Source organism: Meleagris gallopavo, chromosome 7 (assembly GCF_000146605.3).
Source record: "Meleagris gallopavo isolate NT-WF06-2002-E0010 breed Aviagen turkey brand Nicholas breeding stock chromosome 7, Turkey_5.1, whole genome shotgun sequence".
NCBI classification, from domain to species: Eukaryota; Metazoa; Chordata; class Aves; order Galliformes; family Phasianidae; genus Meleagris; species Meleagris gallopavo.
This window is the reverse complement of record NC_015017.2, coordinates 27,947,426-27,973,232: the sequence shown is the minus strand read 5'-3', so window position 1 is coordinate 27,973,232 and position 25,807 is coordinate 27,947,426.

The following is a 25,807-nucleotide window of genomic DNA, read 5'->3' as shown; positions in this document are numbered from 1 at the left end:
AAAAATCTCATCCATTCTTATTCTCTCTACTGTTTCTGTTTTCAGTATTTAGTGTCTTTTCTGCAGAAATGATAATTATTTCACAACTCGATTATTTTTTTCCCCTTTCCAAAAGGTCCTCATCCTCCTAACATTTCCCTTTTTGGTTTTATAGCAATGAGTCAGATGTTTTAGATCCCACTTCCTGAATTTGGCTGGTGATCAAAACCAAGAATGAGTTGATGACATAAAAAAAAAAAAGGATGTCATTCTTCCTCTTTATTATTATTATTTTTTTAATTTTTATTATTATGGATAAATTGAGATGTTAATTTTAATTTTGCCAGTCTATAACATTGTCAGTAGAGTACTTGAAACAGCACACTTCCAGATGCTGGAATACCTCGATACTTTATTTTAATTATTTCACTGAAATGCTATGGCTCAGATAATTCAGGTTAGAGTTTGTCTGATCTTGTGTCAGTTCTTTGGATGATTATCTTTCTCTCTTTTTATGTGTCTTGCCTCTTTCAAATGTAGGCTCCAGTGGACATGTTTACAAATAGCACATAAGAACACTGAAGATCCTTTCTGTTTCTATTTTAATGAAAGAAATTGAGGACAGGATTTTAAAGAATTTGCCCTTTTCCTGCTTATTTTGGTTCTTTCTAAATGCTGACAGTTTGTTCTGTGTGTTGCAAGTTCAGTATTGTTAGAAATTGCTCTTTTTCATTGAATTTTCCTTAGAAAATTTTACTTTTTCCTCTTTGTTAAAAACAAAGCAAAATAATGGTAAAGGAAGGGAAGGGAGGAATTCCTTAATCCAAACTATGCTATATGATGGGAAAACATTTAAAAAAAAAAAAAAAAAGTGTGTTAATGTCTTACTTGCTTGTAAAGATAAATGTGCATTAGAAAGGAAAAAAAAAGTGTTAGAGGCAGGGGAATACATGGTGTTCCGTGTAAATGAGGTATCCCTTGGTGTCTTTTCCCTGCTGTATGTTCCTACATCACCAATTAAACATGCAAACATATGAATGAATGAAACCATAGAAGGTTGCTCATTCTGGGATATGAGTCTTGGAAACCCACTCAACAGCACATGAGTTTTAGGATGGAAGGGTAGGATTTTCTGTAAAACTGAGCATGATTTAAGTAAATGAAATCAATTTGAGGCAGCCCAAAATCTGAGTGTCAGATTTTAAATCCCTGCAATTCTGTAAAACATGCCCATATCTTCTCTGGTTTAATCTAAAGTTTAAACTGTCTGTATAATAAAGCTGGTGACAGAGCTTTTCTCTGGCTGCTTAAAGTCTGACTGACAAGTAAATGAAATAAAACCGTGTGGAAGAATTCCCTGCTGTTGGTTTGCTATATAGGCTTTGCACTATCAAATGATTTCCTTCTGTGCTAATTATGAAACAATAATACGCTTATAGAAGGAAGTTCTCTGTAAAATAAGCAATCATGCTGTAAGTTGCTACTTCTGAAGAAGAGGCAATTTTCTGTCCTTTGTCTATAATATGAAAGAAAGTTAATATTCAGTTTATTTGGATGATGTAATAAATCGATTTTGCTTATCCTGAGTAAATTTTAAGATTTTTGTTTTCCCTGACTTTGTTTCATACATGCAGCTCCATCTGCAGAAAACAATGATTTGAGACCACTAATGGTACACTAGTCTGTAGATATACTGTATTTCAGAGCAAAATAGGTTCTTCAGACTCATATGCTGCATTCGTATCCTACATCTGAATTGCAGATATACTGTAAGTTAACTTAATCCTGTTCTTTTCTAGATAAGTTTGACTATTTATTTTTTTCATGTGAAATAAGAAAATAGTATTGACTTGAAATCTTAGTTACGTGGTGTCAGCACAGGATAAGTAAAATCTGATCCTTGAAATGTGTTCAGTAAATGCCATAAGGGCTAATTACCAAAACTAGAACAGCTTTCATAGATACTTTCTTGTATCTTTGTGACCCATATATGTAGGTATAGGAAGATGGTGAAGTTGGAGATGCTTGCCTTTTGCATTTGATATGAAGTGGAGAGCTTTTCCAGTAATGCTGCAGAAAGGTTTTGTCACTGAATGAGGCCCCTGTGCAGAAAGAAAGCAGCTGGAAGGTTGATAGAGGGCTGTTGAAGTATCATTTGAAATCCAACTGGCAAGTGACATTGAGTTTTTAGGGGGACCTAAGTAGTGTTTGCTCCCACTGTTAATCATGCAGTGTGCGACCTTATGCCCTATTAAAGGCTAACTGTGGATATGTGTATAAATAGTAAAATACCCTGTCCTTGTTTGTTAGTTTGTTTGATTTTTGCAGATAGCTTTTCTGCTTTTGCTTTGTAAAATGATGAATTCTAAATGGAACAGCTGTCTGTACAGGATGGTTTATTTGTCTTTTTTTTTTTTAATTTTTTCAGATTTATTCATATAAAAACCTTTCTGCTGATGCCAAGCCAAACTGTCAGCACATTTACCTCTATTAAAAATGTAGGTGTTCTGACAACAAAGCAACGAAATGCTGAAAAAATGCCTTTTATCTAAGCATGGATAATAGGCTTTTTTCCTCATACTCACATCAGTCCCTGAACAACCTCCTCCCACAGTTCTGATGTACCTGTGAGCAGTTAGCATCAATTTCAGATCTACTTAATTTTGGTCTCATGGTGGTATTCAAATGTAGAAACTGAGAACCAAATTGTCCAACAATAGAAGGTGCATGTTTTAAAAGTTCTGTTATTAAAGTTTTGTAAATCTCAGAAATAAGAAAAAACTATCTTTGTGCCACATTATTCTGATGACCCAAAATGCTCTTCTTTAGGTAATTTTATGCCTATTAAGTATGGTAGAGTAAATGACCTATTAAGAATGGTAGAGAAAAATCCTTTGTTCGTGTTACTCTTGTTCTTTTTGTATTCTAACTTAACATAATATATTTAGGGAAAAAAATATAGATGGCTTTAAAATTTTAAAAATGAAGTATGCCACAACAGTTTTTTAAAATTTTGCAGTTTTCTAAAGCTGAGTGAAGAGGGGGAACTTGGGAAGTACAGTAAGGAGAATGTGCATTGAGTTGAAACAGATCTGGAAAGCATTAATTCTTTGCTGCTTACATTAATATAGTACAGAAACCAAGAGAAAAGAAAGAAACAGTGCAAGTTTTGAGGCTTACTATTTCATCATTCTCTCTTCTGGTTTGAGTAGTTCTCTTTTAGTTCCCTTTAGTTAAGGAGATCTAGCTCATAATATTGCCACAAATGGACATCTAGAGAAAAACAGGAATGGGATGTGCTTCTTTTGGGGTACTTTCTTTTCTAATGCAGTCTAGTCTTCATTTGTTTTCTTTTTGGTGAATCCCTGAAGTTGATATATTTTGTCAGTGTAGTATTCTTTTGCCTTCATCTTACCTTTCCCTTTCAAATATTTGTTTGGAATTCCCTCGCGTCCATTTCTTATATCCGAAATGTACATTGGTAAGGAATTTCAAATCTGCAGTTCCACAGAGTAGGGCAAAAAGCTTTGCTCTTGTCATTGATCTGACAATCTGAATCTCCTGAATTTAGTGGGAAGACATTATCAGAGCAAAAGTAGATTGTTGTGATAACATCATGAGTTTCATTGTACGTGCATGTCAACTATATAAAATCATCACTGTTAATATTCCATATTGTTGATTTTACAGGAAATAGCCACTTCCCTGAAATATGAAAACACATGAAAGGATGGGAATGGGCAACAATTTAAAGCAAATGCTGCATTGGAAAAGATGCTTTTCACTTTTGTATCTTTTCCTGTTACAGTATTACTGAGTTGCCTCAAAATGATACAAATTGAGTATCTTAATATTGGGCGTATGCCCTCTGGCGTGTGGTTTTTGTGATGGTAGATTTTTCTTCCTCTCAGTTATTTTTTTTTTTTTTTCTTTCCTCTTTATTTGGGAGGAATACAGAGTGGTGTAGTCAGGATGTGTTGTGCTGATTACAAAAAAAATCTATGAGGTGCTTATTGAAAGTACCAGCTTTATTTCCAGTCAAGTGTAGAAATACGTAGAATCCCTTCAGCCTTCTCACTCAAATAATTTTGCCATTGTTATTTCTTCCTCGTTCCTATCAAAGGGCCAAATTTTGTCTTCTCATATCTATGCTGCTTGTGCTTTGAATTTAAAAGAAGCACACACATTTTTGGAGATGTTTCATCTATGAATAGTGAATGCTTTTGTGCAGGCTTTGCTTAGTGCTCACTTAGATGGCTAAAGTATGTGTTTTCTAGCTTGACTGAAGGAAGAAAAATTTTATTTGGCTCATTCATTTATTTATTTTAATAAGATTTATTCGCCATGAGATATTTTATGAATAATCTGGAATCTGGAAGATCAGAGTCCCTGGATTGTCAGAACTTGTCTTAGGCAAGTCATTAAATTTCAAAGTGTTCCATTTATCATGCTAACAAAAATTCAGTCAATTTCTGTGCTCCTTTCAGTTACAAATAGGTCAGAAGCTGCTTGATGCAAATTTTTGTCTATGGAACCTTCTTTGATACTACTGTGATCTTTGCTAGAATTGTTTAATTCCACTAAAATGCAAATATGAATCTATACTTTAAATATATATGTATTTGAATACTTCAACATAATGATCCAGAACAATAAGCAAATAAAACAACCTATGATATATCCGTGCCTTGATTAATTTTAATCTTAGCTATTTCTTAATTCTCCAATAATTGGGGTAAATTTTGCTTCTAATGAGAACACAACTGCTTGCTTAGAATGGGATTATGGTAATTATTAGAGTTGCAAAGAAATTTGTTCCATAAGCTCTTAGAGGGGTTAGTTATCTGACCAAAACCAAGATCATGGTTGGTGCTAATTAAAGCAAATAGACTAAGGAAAAAAAGATTTAATTGTGAATTTATGAATATCATTAAAAGCTTACATGGCTAGTTTAACTTGTGTGTTATGCATTGTTGGAGGAAGAAAGAGCGTCTGCATTCATAAGACAAACAGAAATGAGAAGTGACCTTCAATTTTGTAAAGCCTCTATAAGGAAGTTGTTTTAATGGAATAATCATGGCTAAGCCTCTGATATGGGCCTTTGGCAAACCACAAATGACTAGTAATTAGCTCTACTGTGTGGGGTTAATTAATAAGAGATAGCTTAAAAATAAGCAGAAAATGTGTTTATCCAATACACTAGTAATGTAAATTATGATGATAATAAATAGCTGTTATTTTTTATCTCTTTGTAGAGCTTTATAAACATCAGCCATTTCTTGTCTCCAGCACCCTTATGATGTGAATATAGCTACTTTTCTTTTGCAGGTGACATAAGTGCATGTTTATTACCAAAGAGCTGATAGAAGTGAAAACAATATGCTGAGGGCAAAGACAGGCATGACCAAAGTGTAAACATGAGTAAATTTCTCTTCCAGGTAGAATTTGTATATTGATAGATAGATATGTCACTGTAAAGCTGTTGAGCCATTGTATTTCTTCTTCAGTTTCTGGGAAAAAGCAGATGCGAAGGTGCTGTTTTGAGAGATCTTGCACCAGCCGGTCCTCCCTGTGAAATCCCATAGGCTGCTCTTGCTTCTTCAGAAATGACCCATCGCTTAATATCTTCTCCATTGCCAAGATGAGATGTAACAGCAGAGGGGCTACCTCAGCTGTCACTTTACTGGCTAGATGATTCCCCAGCATACAATTGAAAACCAAAATTTCATCCCTTCTCAGATAGCCCCATGAGGATGAGCGAAGTCAACAGGTTTGCTCATCCCTTCTGTCTGTTCCTTAAAGTGTCTAAATAAAAATCCTGAGAAATGATGTATATTACAGACAGAGAAGTTGGACTTTTAGATGCACGTTCTTGCTTCCCTTGCAGTTCAGCTCAGGTTCAGCATCACAGTTTTCACCCAGCAGTTCCTTACAACATTGCTAGAAACTCCCCAATAAGCAGGAAAACTAGGCCTACTTTTACCTTCTCTTTCCTCATTCTATATTTGAGCCCAAAGGAAGCTGTAAAGTAGATTTTTATAAAAGCAATATATCTTATAACTGCCTCAGTAGATGTTACTGACAGTTATAAATAACATATTCTTGTCTTGAATTTCTTATGTCTCTAATATTTGAATAATACATAATGACTGTATTGATTAAGTAATAATAAAAATGAAATAATCTTTCACATGATATATTATTTGTGTAATTATATGACCACTAGTGACACATCAGTTTTCTGTTTCCACACAAGTGTGCTTTAATTGTCAGGATTCTCAAAGAAATGTGTTGAAAGCCACAATTAAAGACAATGTGCTCAGGTAAATGCAAAAAAAATGTTTGCCTGGGGTGAGATAATCTACAAGAAAGCCAGTTCTTCAGCTAGTACAAATTGAGGTAGCTTCAGTGACTTTGTCTCTTGCTAACATTGCTGAAAAATCTGGGCTATAAAAAGGATTTTGAAGTTCTATTTACAGCCAAGCAGACCCTAATGAAATGCTGACATGTGTGAGACAGATTGATTGTCTGTTTTCTGTCTACCCATCACAGTTGGATCAGTGGTATAAATAAATTACTCAGCATACAGCGTAAAAGAGATTATCTAATATACAGTAAGGGGAAAAAAACTAAAAGGGAAGAAAAGATGAACAATGCAATAAGCTCTGTTACCACGTAGGCTGATGTAACTCTGTTACTCTGCCTGCATTTACACTGCTGTTGTTCAGATCAGCATTCACCTCTTGCCTTAGAGATTGAGTTTATCTCCCACAGCTTTTGTTTTTGCTCACATCCCAAGTTGCATGCTGCTATGCTACAATAATTTGTTTTGTAATAATTCTTTGGAGGTATACCAACTGGAACAAGGAAGAGAGAATACAGAACTCATAATTGAAGCATATTTTCCCCTTCACTTTGGAGATTTCCATGTCATTTGTATTACCACAAAATGTAATGCAGCCTAATTTCAATAACGATCCCTGTTTAATGAGAGAACTGGGGATTCTTCTTTGAAACAAGATTTCAGGAGCATTTTCACCTGCTATTTGTACTCTTCTTCTGTTCTCAGATAGTTTGTGGCACTTTTTGCTAGAGAGTGGAGACAAGTTGAATATTTTTTGGAGAGTGATCTTTACTTGCTTATTGAATTTATGAAATGTTGTTGTCTTTAGTGCTTGCTTTTGAAGTGGATCAAAGATCAGAGGAATAAGCAATTATTTCAGGTACTACACAGCAATACAGCTCTGGGGAACTCTTCCGTGAATGGGGAAGAGGAACAGTTCTTTTTGTGTGTTTTGTGTGTTTTATTTTTAATGAAATATTTATAATTAATTACCTGTTAAAACCTGTCTTTAATTAGATGTTTGCCTAACTACTGTGAACATGGAGGAAAATGCTCTCAGTCCTGGACCACCTTTTACTGCGACTGTAATGACACAAGTTACACAGGGGCAACCTGTCATAACTGTAAGTAAACCCATGCGTTCAATGTTTTCTACTACGGCTGGTATGCCAAAGTGAGTGTAAGTCAGAGGAGTTTTATGAGAGATAATCATATGTCGTAGGATGCTATATGCTCTGACATAGCTATCACAGCTCAAGCATTGGTCTAGGAGTACCCACAGAAATCCACTTGTACATATGTTTATTTATGGACAAATATTGTGGAGAAAACATAACCTAATTATTTTAACTGTTTTCCTCATTCTTTCCTACTTTGTACATTGATTTGGAAAATCTTGCATTCATTTATGTTGCATACGCATCACTGGCATGTTGGTCATTATATTTTCTCACTGGTGACGTATGAGGGGAAATGGCCTCAAGTTGCTCCAGGGGAGGTGTTTAGGTTAGATATCAAGAAAAACTTCTTGAAAGGAATGTTAAGCACTGGGATAGGCTTCCCAGGGAAGTGGTTGAGTCACCATCCATGGATGTGTTTACAAACCCTTTGGATGTGGTGCTCAGGGACATTATTTAGCAGAGGCTTGTTAGATTTAGGGTAGTATGGTTAAGTTGTGATTGGACTTGATGATCTTGAGGGTCTTTTCCAGCCTGAGCAATTATGTGACTCTATGTTTCGTTGAATTTAGCCAGGCTAAGATGGGTAACTTTAATCTCTTGTTGGGATTTTAAGTCAATTTTGGCACCAGTAATGAATATCTGATATAACAATTACCTGCTTTTCATTAGTCTGTCTTCTGTTGTTATTCTGCAACAAATGTGTAGGCCAGTGGAGGGTATACATGCCATCTTTCTTAAATGTTATCTTGAAGCTCAGATTGCAAGTATTTTGCTGAATGATTTAGATTGCTGCTATTAGCAAGGATACAGGATCTGAAATGCTGGCAGTACAGGAAGCATGCTGCTACTGAAATCCACAGAAATGAGTATTAAGGTGATTGAAAGACTTTAAAAAATGTATCAAATGCAGCACACTGGTAATTCTAATAAAAAATATAGAAAGGAGAAAATAGAATAAAGTCAGTTCATAAGGCTAACTAAAAGAAAAAAAAAACAGGAAATGAATGAAAACTGGAGAAAAGGGGTGTGTAACAGTTCTAGGAATACAGCTGTAACCTCTCCAGGTGTTTGCTGAACACTCGGGGCAGATAGGGGAAGACTGGTAAGAGATTAATTTTTCTGTTAAGATAAAAAGTAGAGGAGGAGATATTCAGTGGTGTGAAGCTGAGAATATTGGCAACTGTACTCTAATTCAGGAGATCCTGATGATTTGCTAATTAATTATGACATCATTTGTGGTGTGGAGTCTGGAGTAAATGGAAGAGGTAGTTGAGAGGTATATTCACAGATTTGTCTTCCAAGCTGAGAGAACCTGAACACTACACTCTAAGTACAAAGGAAGCTAAGCAGTACAAAAGTCATCTGGATTATACCAAATCAGATGAAGGACGTGAAGAAAAATGAGTTCATAGTTTGGAAAAGATGTTTCTGTTGCCCAATGTTTCTGTTGTTCCAAAAAGTGTGTGAGCTCACTGTGGCTTGTGTCTGAAGGAGGAGACCATCTATTTATTGCTCAGGACTGGTTCATGGCTAGTTTTCCATACAAACATTCATATGGAGTTAGTTCATAGAAGAGGCTTAACTGATATATGTGTTCTCCCTCGGCTCCAAAGGCACATAGAGACCTGCAGTTATTTCAGGTTTACTGATGTAAAAACTGCTCTGAAAAGTTTCTTGAGAAGATCTGTGTTAAGACTTTACAGCAGATCAAGCTGTGCACATGCGATGTACATCTATTCAGCTGCTGAACTTATTTACAACCATATTAACAACTACTTTGATTCCAACTGGATTGTGGAGCCAGCAGTCCTGTAAACCAAGCAACACTGATAAACAGCAACATTAAACCAGAGGAATGCATTCATCTGCTTGAGATGTGTGATGAAACCATTTCAAAGCCGGTGGGCAAATGCTGGCTGCTGATAAGACACCTACAGAACAAGAGACGTTATCGCTTTCAGCTGGTAGTGTTTGACATACAGGAGTAGCTTGTAGCAGGGTGAATGAAAGTCTCAGATCTGATCACAGTATAATTCCAGAATATCCTCACTATACAGGCAACTCCTCCAATCATGTAATTCAGTGTGGTTCTATCAAAGCAAGCATCTAATTTCTCAAGTTTTGAAACTTTACCTCAACAGGTTTTGATTTTTACTGCAACATGAAGGCTAACAGGCCTGAAATTGAACTGGTAACATTTTAATTTTATTTATTTACTTATTTATACAAAACTGCCCTTCAAAAATAAGTTTGCACAGAAACAGTGGAAAGATTTAAATGGCAATCTGCTGCAAATAAAAATTAGTGTGAGTAGTATCCTTGTTAGCTGGCATTCGTCTCTTCTAAAGTTGCATCAGTGTGATTTTTTTACCTCTCACTGGTATGAGAAGGCAAGCTTGTAAGAAGTTCATCTTGGTTTCAGGAAGAACTGTATCATGCATATTTACAAATCAGAATTAAATGATTTATGTTTTATCAACTCAGACTGGGGAACCTTACCATTTAAGAAATGATATCTGAAGGTATACTGACCTTGACTATATGACTTCATTTGTAAAATTTTGAGTAATATATTTCAAGTTCAATAATTAAGCAATCTCAGTGGTTTCTTCCAAGAATTCATGGGACGCACTGGATCCCACTGTGAGGAACAGCTGATAGTATAGATTATCCCTGCTCCAAAGAGTTTTCCCTTTATGTTTTTGAGGGCAGAAAACATCCTGGTGCGTAGGATGGAGTATCAGAAAGTCTTCATCAGCAACACGTGCAGTGATTTTTAGTCTACCAGGTACACAATTATTATGATGCATCCTTGTAGGCAAAAAGTAATAAGGTATATTAAAAAGAGGAAGAAATGGAATGTTCACAGACATGAGGAGTTACGTGGGAGAAAGCAATAATGTACTTGCTTGAAAAATATAAGGCTGTGGCCAGAGATGTCTTGATGTTTTTGACAGGGCAAATGCCAAAGTCATGACAGGTAGACTGGTTGTAATATGCTGTGAAAAGCAAGGATAAAAAGTTTGCCTTTGACACAACAGAAGGAAAGTAGACAGTGGCAGGACAGAACAGTAAGTTGATAGAAGACACAACTGGGACAATGTTTGCATGACCACGCCAGATAAGTGGGACAAGACTGTGTCTGCCGTGACTCGAAATGGGTATAGCTGAAATTCAAGATGTGTGGATGAAGAGCAGAAGCACACATTTCAAAATAAATATAAAGAACTAGGTGACCTACACGTATAATCCTTCCACATATAATCTTTCCAGACGCAATTAGTGTGCTTCAAACCTCAGGTATCCTCCTGCTCATTCAAAATCCCTTCTGATTCTGATAGATCTAAACAGTTACAGAAGGTATGAAATCTACCTTAACCAGATGAGGGGCCACCAAGGAAAGGATGTAGGGTCATGTACCTTTAAATAGATATTCCGCATCAATCAGGTTTCACCTTGAAGTCTCATTTAGTCCTGCTTCTCTTCTTCTCTTGTCTGAACTTAACTGTCTATACAAATAACAAATCCTTTCATGTTTTTTGAATTTCTGTAACATATAGGAGGGGAGTGAAGGCAGGTTGTTTGCTTGTGCAGCTTGTTGCCTGATGCATAAGTCCATTTCTCTGTTTAGTAACTGCTAATTCTCATTCACACATTTTCATGTGGAATATTTACCAACACCTTCCAAGTCTTCCCCATCCCCTTACCCCAGTGGACGAAGAGATTTGAACTTACCTCTCATCCTTCCAGCTTCCAATGGAATTCATGTCTCTTTGCCAGCTTGTCACAGCACAGGTTAGCAATGATGTGGACATGCAGTTCAGTGGGAAATAAGGAACTTGTGCTGACTTTCCCCAGGTACTCATTTCACTGCCTAGTTTAAGGAGATAAGAAGTCAGGGAATAAACCTGTGTGACATGCTCATCTATGAGTTTCACTGTGCTTTGATTTCTCTTCCTCTGTTGGGAATAACATCCAATCTGCAGGTATACTGGAAGGTGCATAATCCATACCCTATAAAGAAATAATACGGTTTATTTCTCTTGAACCTACTGTTTGCTTTCTGCTTCTTGAGCTGATCCAGACTTAAGACAGTGCTTTGAGCGTGCAATTTTTGTTTCAAGCCTGTAAAATGCCTGGTTTTGACTTCTGGTTTATCTTTTAAATGTGCCTTGCCCAGCTTGCATTTACATAGGAAATTAGCTGTGTCAAAAGCTTAATTAGATATGTTTTCCCAGCATATCTATCCCACCACTGTGTGGTGTGTGGCCTACTGATCTGTCAGCTGCTGCACTTCACTGCTACATGTGTGAAACATGGCAGTATATGGTAATGTAATCTTTGATTTCTGTTTTTCTATTTTAGATAAAACATTGATTCTAGTGAACAGTGTAGGGAAAAAAGCCTGAGCAGGGTTCAGCTCATTTAGTTTTCTCTCTTGGGTGAACATCTTTGTGACATATAATCTAAGTTAGTTATCTCACCTCTGCAACAGAGAGAGTGAGTTATTTTGTGAGTTTGATTAATTCCATTGTATGACAAGGTGTCCATGGCAGGAACCACCTTTGCAATGTACCAGTTCATCTATTGGCTCCAGCTGGAGGCTGTCCTACCTTAGGCAAGCAGTAGGCACTAGATCAGAGTTATAGGTGTATATATACAGAGAGAAAGGAACAGAGAGAGGAATTGTAGGTGTATAGATAACGTTTTAATTGAAAGGTCATGGTTTAAAACCTGAACAGTCATCTCTTTCATGCTGTTAAATCTGCTTGTAATTACCATGTGACAGAGAAAGCAATAGACCAGTCTAAAATAGCCCTGAGATACAGACTGTTATCACCTTATTGCAAGGTAATGATTGGTAATCTCCTCTTTCTGTGACTTATGTTATTCCTTTACAAAGCCTCATCTTCCCCTTCTGTATTTCTATTATTTTTATGTATGACAGTTTTCAAGATGACCTTTAGTCTTTTTTTTATTCCAAAGAATACTGAACATTGATATAAAGAATGATGAGAAATATAAAATAATAGTTTTATTCTTCATGTTCTGGGGATGACAACATGTCCCAAAATTTTGCAAGGTGATAATTAACAAAATATAATTTAATTCTGGATGTTTGCTTTGGTGTGTGATCTATCTTGCACATATAGGCGTGTGTCTTACTGGTCTACGTAATTGCTGGAGGAAAGATCCATCTAATAATGGAAATGTCATAAAGTCGCTGAACATGACATAAACTTAACACAACTTCAGGCTTTGAAAATGTATTTTTTAATACTAATATACTTATTGAATATGTAATTTTCACCTGAAGAACTTAATATAACTTCAGCCAGATCCTTAGCAGCCCTGGAATTGCATCTTAAAGAGCCAGCCATGGGTTTTGTAATTCTCCTGTGTTGCAAAGCAGGGAGATGTTTACGCAGTTCGCTGGCTCAGCAGTCAAAGTTCAGAGAGCTTCAATCTGCCAGATGTCTAATGGTGAATCTGGTCATATAATTTATATGTCATGAGGAGCCAATTGTCCTGACAGATATTCTGAGTATATATTTTTCCATGTGTATTTAAAAGCATTTCTTTTCTTTAACTAAGAAAAAAAAAAAAGTTTAATATTCATATCAAGCCTCTGGTACAGTACTTGATATTCCTGCATATTTTTGTTCACATCATGGTTCTGACCTATGAATTTTCATTGTTTATTTTGTAATAATATACTGTCTTATTATTGTTCTCCCTTCAGTTTGTGTATCTGTGAGTTGTACATCTGTGTTTCTCAGTAGCATTTGTTTAAAAAAACAAACTTTTTCTCTTGCCTGATATTTTCTTGTATATAATGTAGAAACTTTGGGCTGTGACTGCACGCACGCAATCAGAATATGTGGGATACTGAGTCAGTGCCATTTGAAGGCTGCCTTTGTCAGGCACAGCTATGACCCTATGAATGCCTGTACTTTAAGAGGAAGGCTGAAATACTATGCTTGGTATCTTGCAATTTGTCAATTTTTACCTGCCCTCTAACATTGCTCTTAACAACGTAGGTCTCCCTGACTGCACTCTCAGCGCAGCAGGACATGCAGGTCACCCTGCATCAGCCAATGCTGTGGAGGGCAAGGGTCTGACACAGCTGCCTTCAAGCCTCAGTAGGGAAGCAACAGAGGATGGGCTTACCTGGCCTTTCCCTACCCAAGGCCAGGGACAGCCATCACTTGAATTGTAGGAAATGGTGTAATTCCATATGTAATAGAAGGTTCCCTTCCCAACATCCATTTAGGTGACATTGTGATAGAAGTCTTTTTAAAGCTACATGTGGAAATAACGCATAATTTATCAGATGAGTAAATACAGATTTTTTAAAGGTAAAATAAGCCATCTGTCATGTGTGCACATCAGAGTGGAGACTGCATTAGTCTGTCAATAGCACAGCCGTCAAAATCCAGTTTTGGAGAGTATAAATTTCATTTTCTGGTATTTAACAAGCCAATTGTAGTATAGGGGTAACAATAACAACTATTCCCAGAATTCATAGCCTGTACAAATCCCTCTGCTGTTGAAATGAGAAAAGAAGAAACCTCCAATTGCACACTGCCTAGTTGATTTGTTATTTAGAAAAATCTGTGACTGAATACTCATTATTCTGAGTGAATTTTTCAGGCTGGAGGTATATAAGTAGAGGGTGAAATAGCCATCTCCAATCTGTCTCCCAGGAGCTCTGAGAATTTTTTGTTGTGAATGCTCAATTCAGTTTGTGGTGAGTATTTGTGCATATCAGCTTGTCCAAGATCAGGTCATGGATGGTTGCATATACAAACAGGACCCCCAGGTCTTTTTGGACTTTCTGTTCTTATTCTGTTTTTTCCCATCTGAGACTGCATTGTAATAATGGTTATTATTCTAAGAGTTATTTTTACTTTTTGCATTGAAGGTGCAAAGTATTATGATGTAATGAAATGAGTCTCAAATGATCTACCAGTATGTATTCTGCCTACAGTATCCCATGATTGTGCAATTGTCAGGTGTGGTAAAAGCAATATGCATCTATGCAGTATTCTACCTGGGGACTGAACGATGTTACCTTATACTAATGACATCAAGAAATATTGTTCTTTAAGCATATTTAACTTATTGTAGCACCATAAAACGTAATCTCCCTTTGAGTAACTGAAAATTATCAGCTGCTTTTATTAGATTATGAGAATTCCATCCAGAAAGAGCAATGTCACTTCCCGTTTTGATAGTCATAACTAGTGCAACTCAAAGTTCTCTGATAAAACAAAAAAGAATTGGTTGTGATTTGCAGTTTACAGTTTTGGTTCTATCTTTATCAGTATCATATGTGTGGGTGAAGGAGAGAGAATAAACTTGCCTGGTCTCCTAAGGTAAAACTGAAGTCCAAGTATAGCTTCAACCTTTGTAATGGGTCCAGCGCTCAGGGGATGAGTCTAATGGGTGAATAACAGGTTAATTCTTTCACTGAAGAGACACTTTAAACATGTTGCTCCCAAGGGGTCATTTGCTGAAGATTAATTAGTTGCACCAGAAGCAGACTTCTCTTTTGCCAAGATAGAATCAGAGATGGAAAATGAGGTGAAAGTGGTCTGGAAGAGAGGTTTTATAAGTTAAGAACACAGGGGCAGAGGAAACAGTGTTGTTAAGTACTAAGGAATTATGTTAAAGAGTTACCTGCAAGGAGCTCAGTAATGAAACAGCAAATGTGTGTTTAGTAAAGGCTAACTTGACAGCAGACAAAATGTCAAGGGCAAAAGTGAGATTGGGATCAAGTGTCAATACTGTAACAGGTAGTCAGAGCAGAACTGGATAGAAACATCTTTTATTGGAAACAGTTGAGAAGTTTGATCTTGCAAACATTTGTGCTCAGATGTCTGCTGTTAGTGCAGCACTGTGGGGATACAATCTCTTCTGGTTTATGGACAATAATTAGAACAGCTGGATTAACAGGTTTCAGATACTTTGAATTCTGGCAAAATTGCTTGCACTTAAAACCAGTCAGATTCTCGCGGCGTATTGAATTAAGCCTGAAGTTTCAACTGCAGAGCTGAGCTAAGAGAGGTATGACTTTTCGGAGCAGAAAGTTCATGAGTGTGCTGACCATAAAGGCACTTGATGCAGGAATTAGAAAATGAGTTCTGTAGATAATTTTACTCAAAAGTTTGAAGTTGATTGTTAAAATGGCATTCAAATCCTTTTTGGCTTTGAAATGTTGAATCATGAATCTATGTCTTGGACCTTGATTAATCAAAGCACATGTTTAGAGTTTTGCTAGCAGCCTTCCATAGGGAGGATACATACATAGTGTGTGTAGAGTCTTGGAGAAAAAAATACAGGATGCATACATCTCACATCAGTATCAGACCATATTTTTTATTTTTGAGCTCATGAATCTTCATATCTCTGGAGATGTAAGAAACCATCTAGAGTTGAGTGTTGTTGCTCTGGCTGAGAAAAATGTGTTTTCTTTATAAACGCTGAGCAAAGTTTGATATACTATTTCTTAAACACTTGGGAAGGTGAAAAGTGAGAATGAAAGGAAAAGATAGCCATTATGATTGGTGAACATCAAAATTAATACTTGGATGAAATGAGGAATTGCTGGACTGAAAAGCTAGAGTCATTTGAGATACTTAAGACTGCAATCTATCTCTGAAAATATGGATGTGGATCGTTTTGAAGTTTGTCAATACTGTGTGTATCTGAACAGGATCAGCACAGCTTGTACTGGCAAGTAGACAGGAGCACATATAGCACTTAGGGAAGCAGCTCTTGGTATGAAGGATGAGGCTCTCAGGCTGCATTAGCTTAAGTAGCCAGATCTGTAAGGATTTTAGATTTTAGAAAATACAGCAGTAGCCCTTAAAAATTTCCCTAAAGAGTACTGTCCTATTTGAGCTGCAAAAATGTGACTAAGTAAACCACACTTCTAATAGCCAAATTCTCGTAGTAAATTTGATTCTTATATTAAATACTCCTACCTGCCGTACCTGACTGTATGATTCAAACCAAACGTGCAGAGGGACAGCACAAGTTAGTGTGTGTTGCTGACAGCTCTTTCCAATGATCACTAGAATAATGCAACTCCTTGAAGCAGGCAATTTCACATCCACTGCCTGCAGAAACTCTGTGGTAGAGATTGCAGTGCTGTTGCTCCATGGCCACACACTTTGCTTCTAAAAGTGCCTGAAGATATGCAGCAGGGGCTGAGAATCACAAAACCCAAACTGGTTGGGGCTCAGTGTAGCAAATATCTTTGGGAAGTTGTCTTTTTGTCTTCAGTGGTTGATACCAATCAAAAGTGGTCAAAACAAAACAAACAAAAAAAGCGTGGGACAGTTAGAGAAAGAACACTGAACTTGGTTCTTTGAGACAAATGACATCTTACTGGTTTCATTTTTGAAAAAGGATTTCAAGAAGTGCACAGTTGAACGTTTTAATGAGAAAATGAGTTTTCAGTGAGCATTCATTTTTTTTGTCCCATTTTGGTAAACATTTCAAAGTTTGTAAACAAACTTGAAAGCATGAACGTGAACGCTATTAAAAATGCTTCAGAAAAAAAGGAATAGCTTTAATTTAAAATTTAAAATAATGCTTGAAAATTGTTGCCAAGTTTACTCAGAATGAACTCATGAAATGCTCTCCTTTATTAAAAAAGGTGTAATTACTACACATGTTGTTTGACATTAAAATGTATGCATTCTTTTAATACTTCCTTAATTACAATTGTTGCTTGCTTTTTGAAAGTTAGGCCCTGTTATGTGCATAAATTAGTGATTACTCTTTAATGACAACTACAGTCATGATTTCCGTTGTTCCCAAGACAACGACATCTTCATCACATCAGAGAACTTTAGCACAAAGTGAAACATAAATCTGAAGGCAATTCTCTAAGCTAAGGCTCTGGGATCTTAATAGTCACAGTTGACTGTCTGGTTTTCACTTTTGTGTGACTTTTCTGATTGCAAGACGTGACAAATGACTACAAAGAGATCTTATATTTCACTGAACCGTAAGACGGCTTCATGTTGTTGTCAATGGAGTAATAAGGCTTTTTCAGCAAATGGAATTCTGTAACTTTATTCTCAAGCAATCAACTCAGCCTGCAAAAATGATGAGGAGAACATGGAATGGATAGTGCACATGAAATGTCTGGGAGGGGATCTGCCAGTGACTGAAAATATCATTCAAATATAATTTGGGGAAAAAAAAGACCTGAAAGCAATGGCCCATCTGGTTTATAAGTGTACAGTACCAATTGCCTAAGATACAAAACTTGTGATGTGCAGGCACAGTATACTCTGTACAATAAAACAATTATTCTTTCTCTCATGAAAATTAGAATATGTTTTTTTGTGCCAGAACTTGAGAGATTTTTAGCTTTTTCAAACTTCTACTGCTGCTCCCTAATATCTGCTGTTAGAATATTCATATAACCAAAGGAAAAACATAGCAGAATAATATTCTTCTGGCAAACATAACTAGCTTCACAGAAGCTTGTGCGTCCTTGCAGATTTTATGACCCTTGAGTACCTCTAGCCTGAATTCTTGCTCTATTCAGCCTTTTTCCGCCCCTAAAGATGCTGTGACAAAAAGGCTATCTAAAGTGAATAGATCATCTCTGTTTGTGTCTGTCCATATCATTAATGGCTGAATCTTCACATCTTTCCTTATTAATTAAAAAAAGTGTGTCTAGGCTCCAGCCAAAATGGCAGTCAAGAACCAGCAAAACACTTAGGAATAAAAAGTTTGTGATGAAGAATGACTTTCTGCCTGTGACAGTTCACTGGCAATATATTAGTTTTACATATCTGCTCCTTGCTCTATCTTTTGTCTTCAAAAATACTCAACAAACTATTCAGGGGAGGCAGTTGGCATGGTCCCTAATGAAACAAGATAAAGTGTTCTGTAATGATGATGACAGCAAATTCACTAAGTGTACTGCAGTTTGCGAACTCTGCAAATTGATCAAACCAAGATTCCTCAATTGCTTACTTAATCGACTGTTACACTTCTCTCCTGACCCTCTGTAGCCCAGTTGCTTTTCTCAGCACTGTGGCAACTTATGGACTCCCTGTTTGCTCTTCCAGTTATGAATACTGGAAGAAAGGAAGGCCAGGCTGGGTGTGGCTCTGGGCAGCCTGGTCTGGTGGTTAGTGACCCTGCACATAGCAGGGGGGTTGAAACTAGATGATCATTGTGGTCCTTTTCAACCCAGGCCATTCTATGATTCTTTACATCGGCATAATGATCTTGAGGAAGGAGCTATCTTAATTAAGTTCTTGATAGAATGGATATTAATTAAAGCACTATCCTACCAGATGCTGAGTTCCCTAAGCATTTCTGTAACTCTGAGAAGGGTAGTACTGTGCTTATTTAGCACTCCTGCCTGCAAAAGATTTTTTGTCGGAAATGTACTGGGCAAAAACATATTTCAGCCAGCGGTACAACTGATTGTTTTGGAGAGACTCTTCATAGTGATGTAATCCTTTAGAATTGTGTTCTATTTTGTTGGCAGAAGCAAAGAAATTTCCAAATTTTGTTAAAATCTTAGTGATGATTATCTATTGTAGAGATTTCTTCATACTGAGAAAAATGAGTCAGTAGTCAAACTAGTCTGCTTCAGGTTGGCCGTTCAAGTCTTTCTGAAACTTGCTTCATCAGGCAAACTTCCTCTAGAGAAACTGGAGGAAAGAGGGATGCCTGCTTTTGTGCATGCACAACACTGAGAATGAGGAATTATTCCTGCCTGGTGCAGAGTGATTGCTGCCTTCTATAGGAGAGGCTTAGATGACATTTAAAAAGTGGTGAAGATGTGCTCTGCCTATGTTCAGTCTGCAAATCTTGTGATCCTTCCAGATGAAAGGTTGTGGGAATTTTGCAGTAGTATTTACGACCTCAACTCAGCAAACATTACGTATATCAAATTTAACTGTACTGCTCTGATGTATGAAGAATTGAAGGGGCTTGCAAAAAGATTTACAAGTGGCTTACAAATGGCCTATTCATAAGTTCCCTTGGGTATGTTCCAGTCTGTGTAACTCATGTATTTGCTGTATGATGATGTGTGAATGTGCAAATAGTGCTTAAAATGCTCTCATAAAATTAAGGGGTAAGAAAATAGATAGTTTTGACCTTGTGCATCCAAAAATGATGTCCAAATATATTGCTGTGTGTTTTGCTAATGGTAGCTCTCAAAAGCTAACCAAGAGAAATCTGCTTACATTTCTGTCACTGTGTCAACCAAATAACTCTGTCTCAAAGAAAGAAAAAAGGAAGGTTCTGATCCATGTGTTAAGTCAGTCTGTGATTTTTATTTGTTAACAGAGAGCTGAAAAATTGTAAGCTAAGCTTGTTTTACTAATGATTTGGGTTCTCGTAGGTAATAATCCTCCAGAAGAAAAATATTGTTAAGCAGAAAGGAAGAGCTGGTTGTGTAAAAATAAGTCTAAAGCATGAAGATGTCTCCCTGGATGGAGGACATACCTGAGCTCAAGCTTTTCTGCTAGAGTAAATAGCTTATTTTCATTTGGAGCAATAGAAGTGACAGGAAAGCTGAGAACTAAAATTGTCTTTTATCTTGACAAGACCTAAGTGCTTGTCCAAGTAATAAATAATGTATATGCATGTGTTTGTGTATGTGCATCTGAAATGTCATTACGTGGATGTGTGTGTATGTCACTCCCCTATTGAATGGGAACACGTTTGAAAATTCTTATTTATTTCCTTAAGTTTTACATACTTTAAAATAAGAACAACATTCATACTATTAAAGCAGTGCCAACTCAAGTTCATGAAGACAGTTACATACATGCCTGAGTTTGAGCACAAACTCAGGACCAAATGCAGTAAATTTTCACATGCTAGGGAGCAGTGAATCAAAAGGTTTTATTACAGCAGTGTTTCAAGCAATGCTTATATATAAAAGGTTTTCCCTCTGTTTATGTGATACATTTTCTGTATCTCTTTTTAAGCCATCTATGAACAATCATGTGAGGCTTACCGGCACCAAGGGAAGACGTCAGATTTCTTCTACATTGATTCTGATGGAAGTGGACCACTTGGACCGCTCCGGGTCTTTTGCAATATAACAGGTAACATGTTTAACGTGTAATGTTAAAGACGTAACTCTGCATTTGGTGCTTTATGTGGACTCTAATGTTATTGTCATGTCTGTCATTGGGCTTACTAAGAAGATGCCAGGACCATTATTCCTTCAGTAGTGGAAAAAGCAGAGAATTGGTTGTAACTGAGGTTTGATTTTTGAGTGTTTCCTTGAATAGGATCCAAGTAAAATTGATTTCTAAACCTTAAGCTTAAAGGGCTCACTTTCTCCTGTTACTAAATGGTATTAACAATGGTATTTGCACCTTGTAAAGGGCACAGCAGAATATAATAACTTTTAGTGAGATGTCTGTGATTTTTACTAAAGATCTGGAGATTTAGAATTCAAGCTTTCTTTTGTAACCGAATAGGTCTTTTGTCTTAGTAGAACACTAGATGTGGAATTCAAATAAAATCCTGCAGAAATAAATCCATTACATGGAATCTGGACCATTCACTTTCCAGACTAGCATACAGATTCAACTAAAAGCAGAGGGTCTACTTGTGCCAGAGCTCTTGAAATAGATCTGTGCCTTTGTAAACGTGGTGATAGAGAGAAGAACAACAAGAAACAGGTTTTCTTTAAACAAAGGAAAGTTGTTATTTCTCATCGTAACCTGAGATTATTGTCGAGACTTGGCAGAAAAAGAGCTGCCTGTGGCCTCTCCTGATATTCAGCTGGCGCTACATGTATCAGAACAGGAGGTTCACAGACACACAAAGCGAATCTTTGTTCACAATTAGAGCAAGAAAGTCATTGCCTTATAAACTGGGTATGATTTTAAGATCCTTGTACTGAACTGGCTGTTAATTTTCCCAGTCTAGCCCTAACAGGAATTCTTTTCTGCAGTGAGTGTGCTGCTTTTGATGTTTAAGAGAATGCCTTCATCTACCTGGCTATGTGTATAGATGAGGAGGTAAGATGCTATCAGGAGGAGGGTCACCAAAGTGAGAGAGAAAGTGCAGAGCTAATGCCTGGAAGGGTGACCTATTCGTTAAGACACCTCAAACTTACAGGTCTATAATTTTAAATTAGAAGTTTTTCAAATGAAAATCCCTATCTGGCCAAGTCTCCCTACCAGTAAATAGAGCCCGTTTTGTATGTAGGGTTGTCTTGCAAAGGCATGAGGAAGTACTGTAACATAAGCTATATTGTGGATTGCAAAATATCATAGAGCCTTGTTTCTGCAATGTAGAGGAAATTTCCTGCCCTTCTTCCTATCTGACTTTCTTTGCTTCCTATGGCCAGGTGAAAGAATATCTTATTACCTAAATTGCTAATTCTGCATGAGTATAGTTTGCTAAATATATCACTCCAGAAAACAAAGCACTCAGAATATTCTTTTTCCTTAATCTCCTTGTACTTAGAGTGTCTCAAATTAAATTTTTATTTTGATTTAATTGAGCAATCATTATATTCATTAAATGCACGCTAGTTGATTATTAAATATATTTTTCATTCAAGTGTAACATATATTTAACAAGATTTGTCGTCTTTGCTGTCACTGGATTTCATAAGCATTGGAACAGTTTCACCTCTCTGTCTGAATATCCTTCCTTGATCTCCAGTGTGGGAAATGTGCTCATTTTTATTATTTATCAGATAAATATCTGTGATCAAAACACTGTCAGTCCTTTTTATGTCTGCTTAAAATGCAGGATTTTTGACAAACTTCTTGCAGAAAGCACCTACTTTCTTCTAATAAATTTTATTTGGCAGAAATCCAGAGGGCCTGATTTTCTCTCTGTAATGAACTTGCTGACATTCTTATTTTATTTTGTTTATGAGAAAATTGAAGGTGGGGAAAACTGACAGAACCTGCTAACCTGGAGAATTTTATTCTATGTATTTCTTCTTTTCCCCTAGATATCTCATTTAAAGTAGGGGAAGGTCATCTGTCTGATACCTGTGTTATTCCTAGTGCATAAAGGAGGACCAAGGCACAGAAAAAAAAAATTACTATTTTTTTAATTATCTTGACAGCTTGTGGTACAATTGGATTATGTTTTCGTATCATCAAAATATATGAGGGCTTCTCCAAAAGTAATGCCTTCTATATTATTATGTTGGCCCACAATGTCAGAGGCAGGTTTTAGTGGTATAGTAGCATGGTTTCCACCAATATTCTATTACATGTTCTTACTGTGTGACCGATGGCAGCGCAGGGGCAGTCTGACGTGCAAGTGCGTATAAAGCAAACAGGTGGAATGGAATTCCTCCAAAAATGGCCGGGGTTGATATTCATTGATATTTGCTGAATGTTTATGGAGTCCAAGCAGTGGGTATGAGCTTGGTGAGGTGATGAGTAGTGCATTTCAGCAGCGGTGACAGTGAGTTACCTCCACTGATGCAGGTTTTTACGAGTGTGGCATGCAGGATCTTGTTCATTGTTGTTGAAAATGCGTAGTTAATGGTGGTGACTCTGTTGCTAAACAGAGTTTTGTAGCTGAGAATTGGCTCTATCAAATGGTGTTATTGTGCTCTTTGTGGCTGTCGTCGTTTCCATGGAAATAAATAGGAGTCACTACTTTTGGTGTAACCTATGTAGTTTGGGTGCCTTAATCACAAGAAATTCTTTATTTTCTTGGGAACTTATGCAAATAATAATTAAATGTTTACAGTAATAGACTAAGTACAGGATAGTGGGGAAAAAAAAAAACTTTTATCTTTACCCTGGAAAAGATGGATTCAAAATTTTGCTATTACTTTCAGATAATATTCCTGTATAGTTTTCTGAAAGTACAGATATTCAAGGAAAGTGAATGAACTCATTTTGATCTTATTATATTAAGGAAGAAATAAAGGAGAAGACCACATTACCATTCAGTGACATAAACCCATACTGCAGATACTATACATGGAAAAATACAGATAGTCAGAAATGTGGATGGTGTATCGTGTATGGAAAAAGTAAATATACTGAAGAAATGATGAAGGGAATTGCCTGAGGAAAGCATGGAAGATATAAGTGTGAGGAAGAAAGAAAAAATGAATTGATTCCTTCTCATAATATGGGAGTTAAGGAACTATTAAGTTAGCAGGATTTAAATATTTACTATTACTATTCATATTTTTATTCTTGACACGATCAATAACTCAATTGTGACTGTGTATGTTGAGAAGGAATTGAACAATCAGACACAGGGTAAAGAGGGAGAAAGAAATAAGAGGAAGGAAATTCTGCATAGGGGAGAAAAAAGGAAAAAAGAAGAAAATGTATAAAGCCAATTTTCAGCATGGCAAAAATTTAACAGTATAGTGTCACAGTATATCTGTTGATAGCAGAGTGGATAAATATATTCATTGTCTGGAGAAGTAGCTGGAAAAGCAAAGTAACAAAAATTGTAGGTGACGTGCTATTATTTAAGTTGGTCAAGAATAGGGAAGAGTATGTGAGGCACTTCAGAAGGATCTTGTCCTGAAGGCTGTTTATTTCAAGTAAAAGTAAAATACCTTTTTGAAATAGGCAGTGATCAGGAGTAGTAATAAGCCTAATTAAAGTGATAGAAAAACATCTGTACAAAGAGAGGCTAGAAGTAAATAATCCATGGTTATTTAAATTAGAAAGACTCAAAGTGAATGGGCCTCACAGCAGTGATGTTCATTTGCATTTTCTTACAATAGAAATAGAGATAATTCAATGACAATGAAGGACGATAAACTTAAGACTAGATTAAAAAAAAAAAAGGACAACATCTTATTAACATATTGTTTTCTTCACCTTTTATACCCATTACACACAGAGCAAAATCACTTTCATAGAGTAATTAAGTAGTTGTAATAAACAAGGAATGTTCCACACCGTCTATGTGTGTATTGAAGGAAGAAAATCAGGCATGTGTGCCCAAACCACGAGTATGTGTAGGTAGATGATAGGAGAGACAACATGAGGGTTTTTGGGGAAGAGTTTTCCTCTGTAATCTGATTGTTTGATGATTTGCCCAATTGAATTAATTTTTACTTCCTGCTGAAATGGCTGATAACAATCAATATCAGAAAATGGCTAATGGACCACCTCAACCTCTCTTGCTATCATTGTGAGACTTATTCTTTTTCTCTTGCTTAGAAATCTACTGATGTCCTCATTTCCTCTGGAGTAGTTTTTACCTTTGATCTCTCAAAGATTTGCTTGCAATACACTGAGTTGTTCTGTTGTCTTATTTTTTTTACTGATATTGGTTCACTGTGTGCATACCCTGGGCTATCAAATCAATAATGCTTAGAAATCACTATGAAAAGATCAGTGCTTAATTTTATCTTGGCCAGATACTCATGCAGTTCTCAAATGGCTTTCTCTTTCTCCTCCAGAGGTGCAAACTGAAGAGAAATGAGTCTTTGTCTTAGCCTTTGCTGCTAGTCAAAGATCTGTTTTTGAAACTTCTGTAATGAAAAAACAAATCATTAATGAAAAAATGTTTTCTGGTTTTTCATTACAAATGCGATTACTGCTTATTTTCCTGATGCAAGACAAGTAAAGCTTTATCTTCTCTGTTTCGGACTGTTATATGCAAAAGGTGTTTATATCTTGGATCTAGTAAGGAATTGTAAAAACATGTGAAGGAGATTGTAAAAGTTATACTTGTAATACTTTACAAAATTGCTTCTAGCCTTTTATTCTCTTTTTGTTTAGCTGACAGTAATAAAGATTTTACTTTTCCTTATAGTACGTATTCTATGGTATTTAAACAGGGCTTGAATTCAGGAAGATCGAAGTTATGTTCATAGTGAAGTCTAAATACTTCAGATATCCCAGTAGTCCCTCCCTCAACTGATATCCTGGCAGTCAAAGATCTCTGATGCTCCCAACATAATTGTGGGACTGGTAGTGTTTCTTTCTCTGGCATTCATCTTCTATTTTGACACAGAAATCTAGTTCATCGACTTATATAAGTTATCTATTTTTCCATATGATATTATTGTCTCTTCTTAATTTATATAACAGTTATGCTGGTACAGAAGTCACCCTGTCAGCTGAAAGTAGAACTAACATCAGTTAGGCTGAAGCAATAACAGAGTGGAGCAGGATATCATGCTCTTAATTCTGGTTATGTTGCCTGCAACTATGTGATTGTGGGACAAGAACTATAACGGTGAAGTCCATTAGGTTGTCAAAATGAGCTAGATACGGCTTTTAATATCTCTGTGAAGTTTTTGGAGTATGGTTCTTTTTGTTGGGTTGTTTTTTTTTGT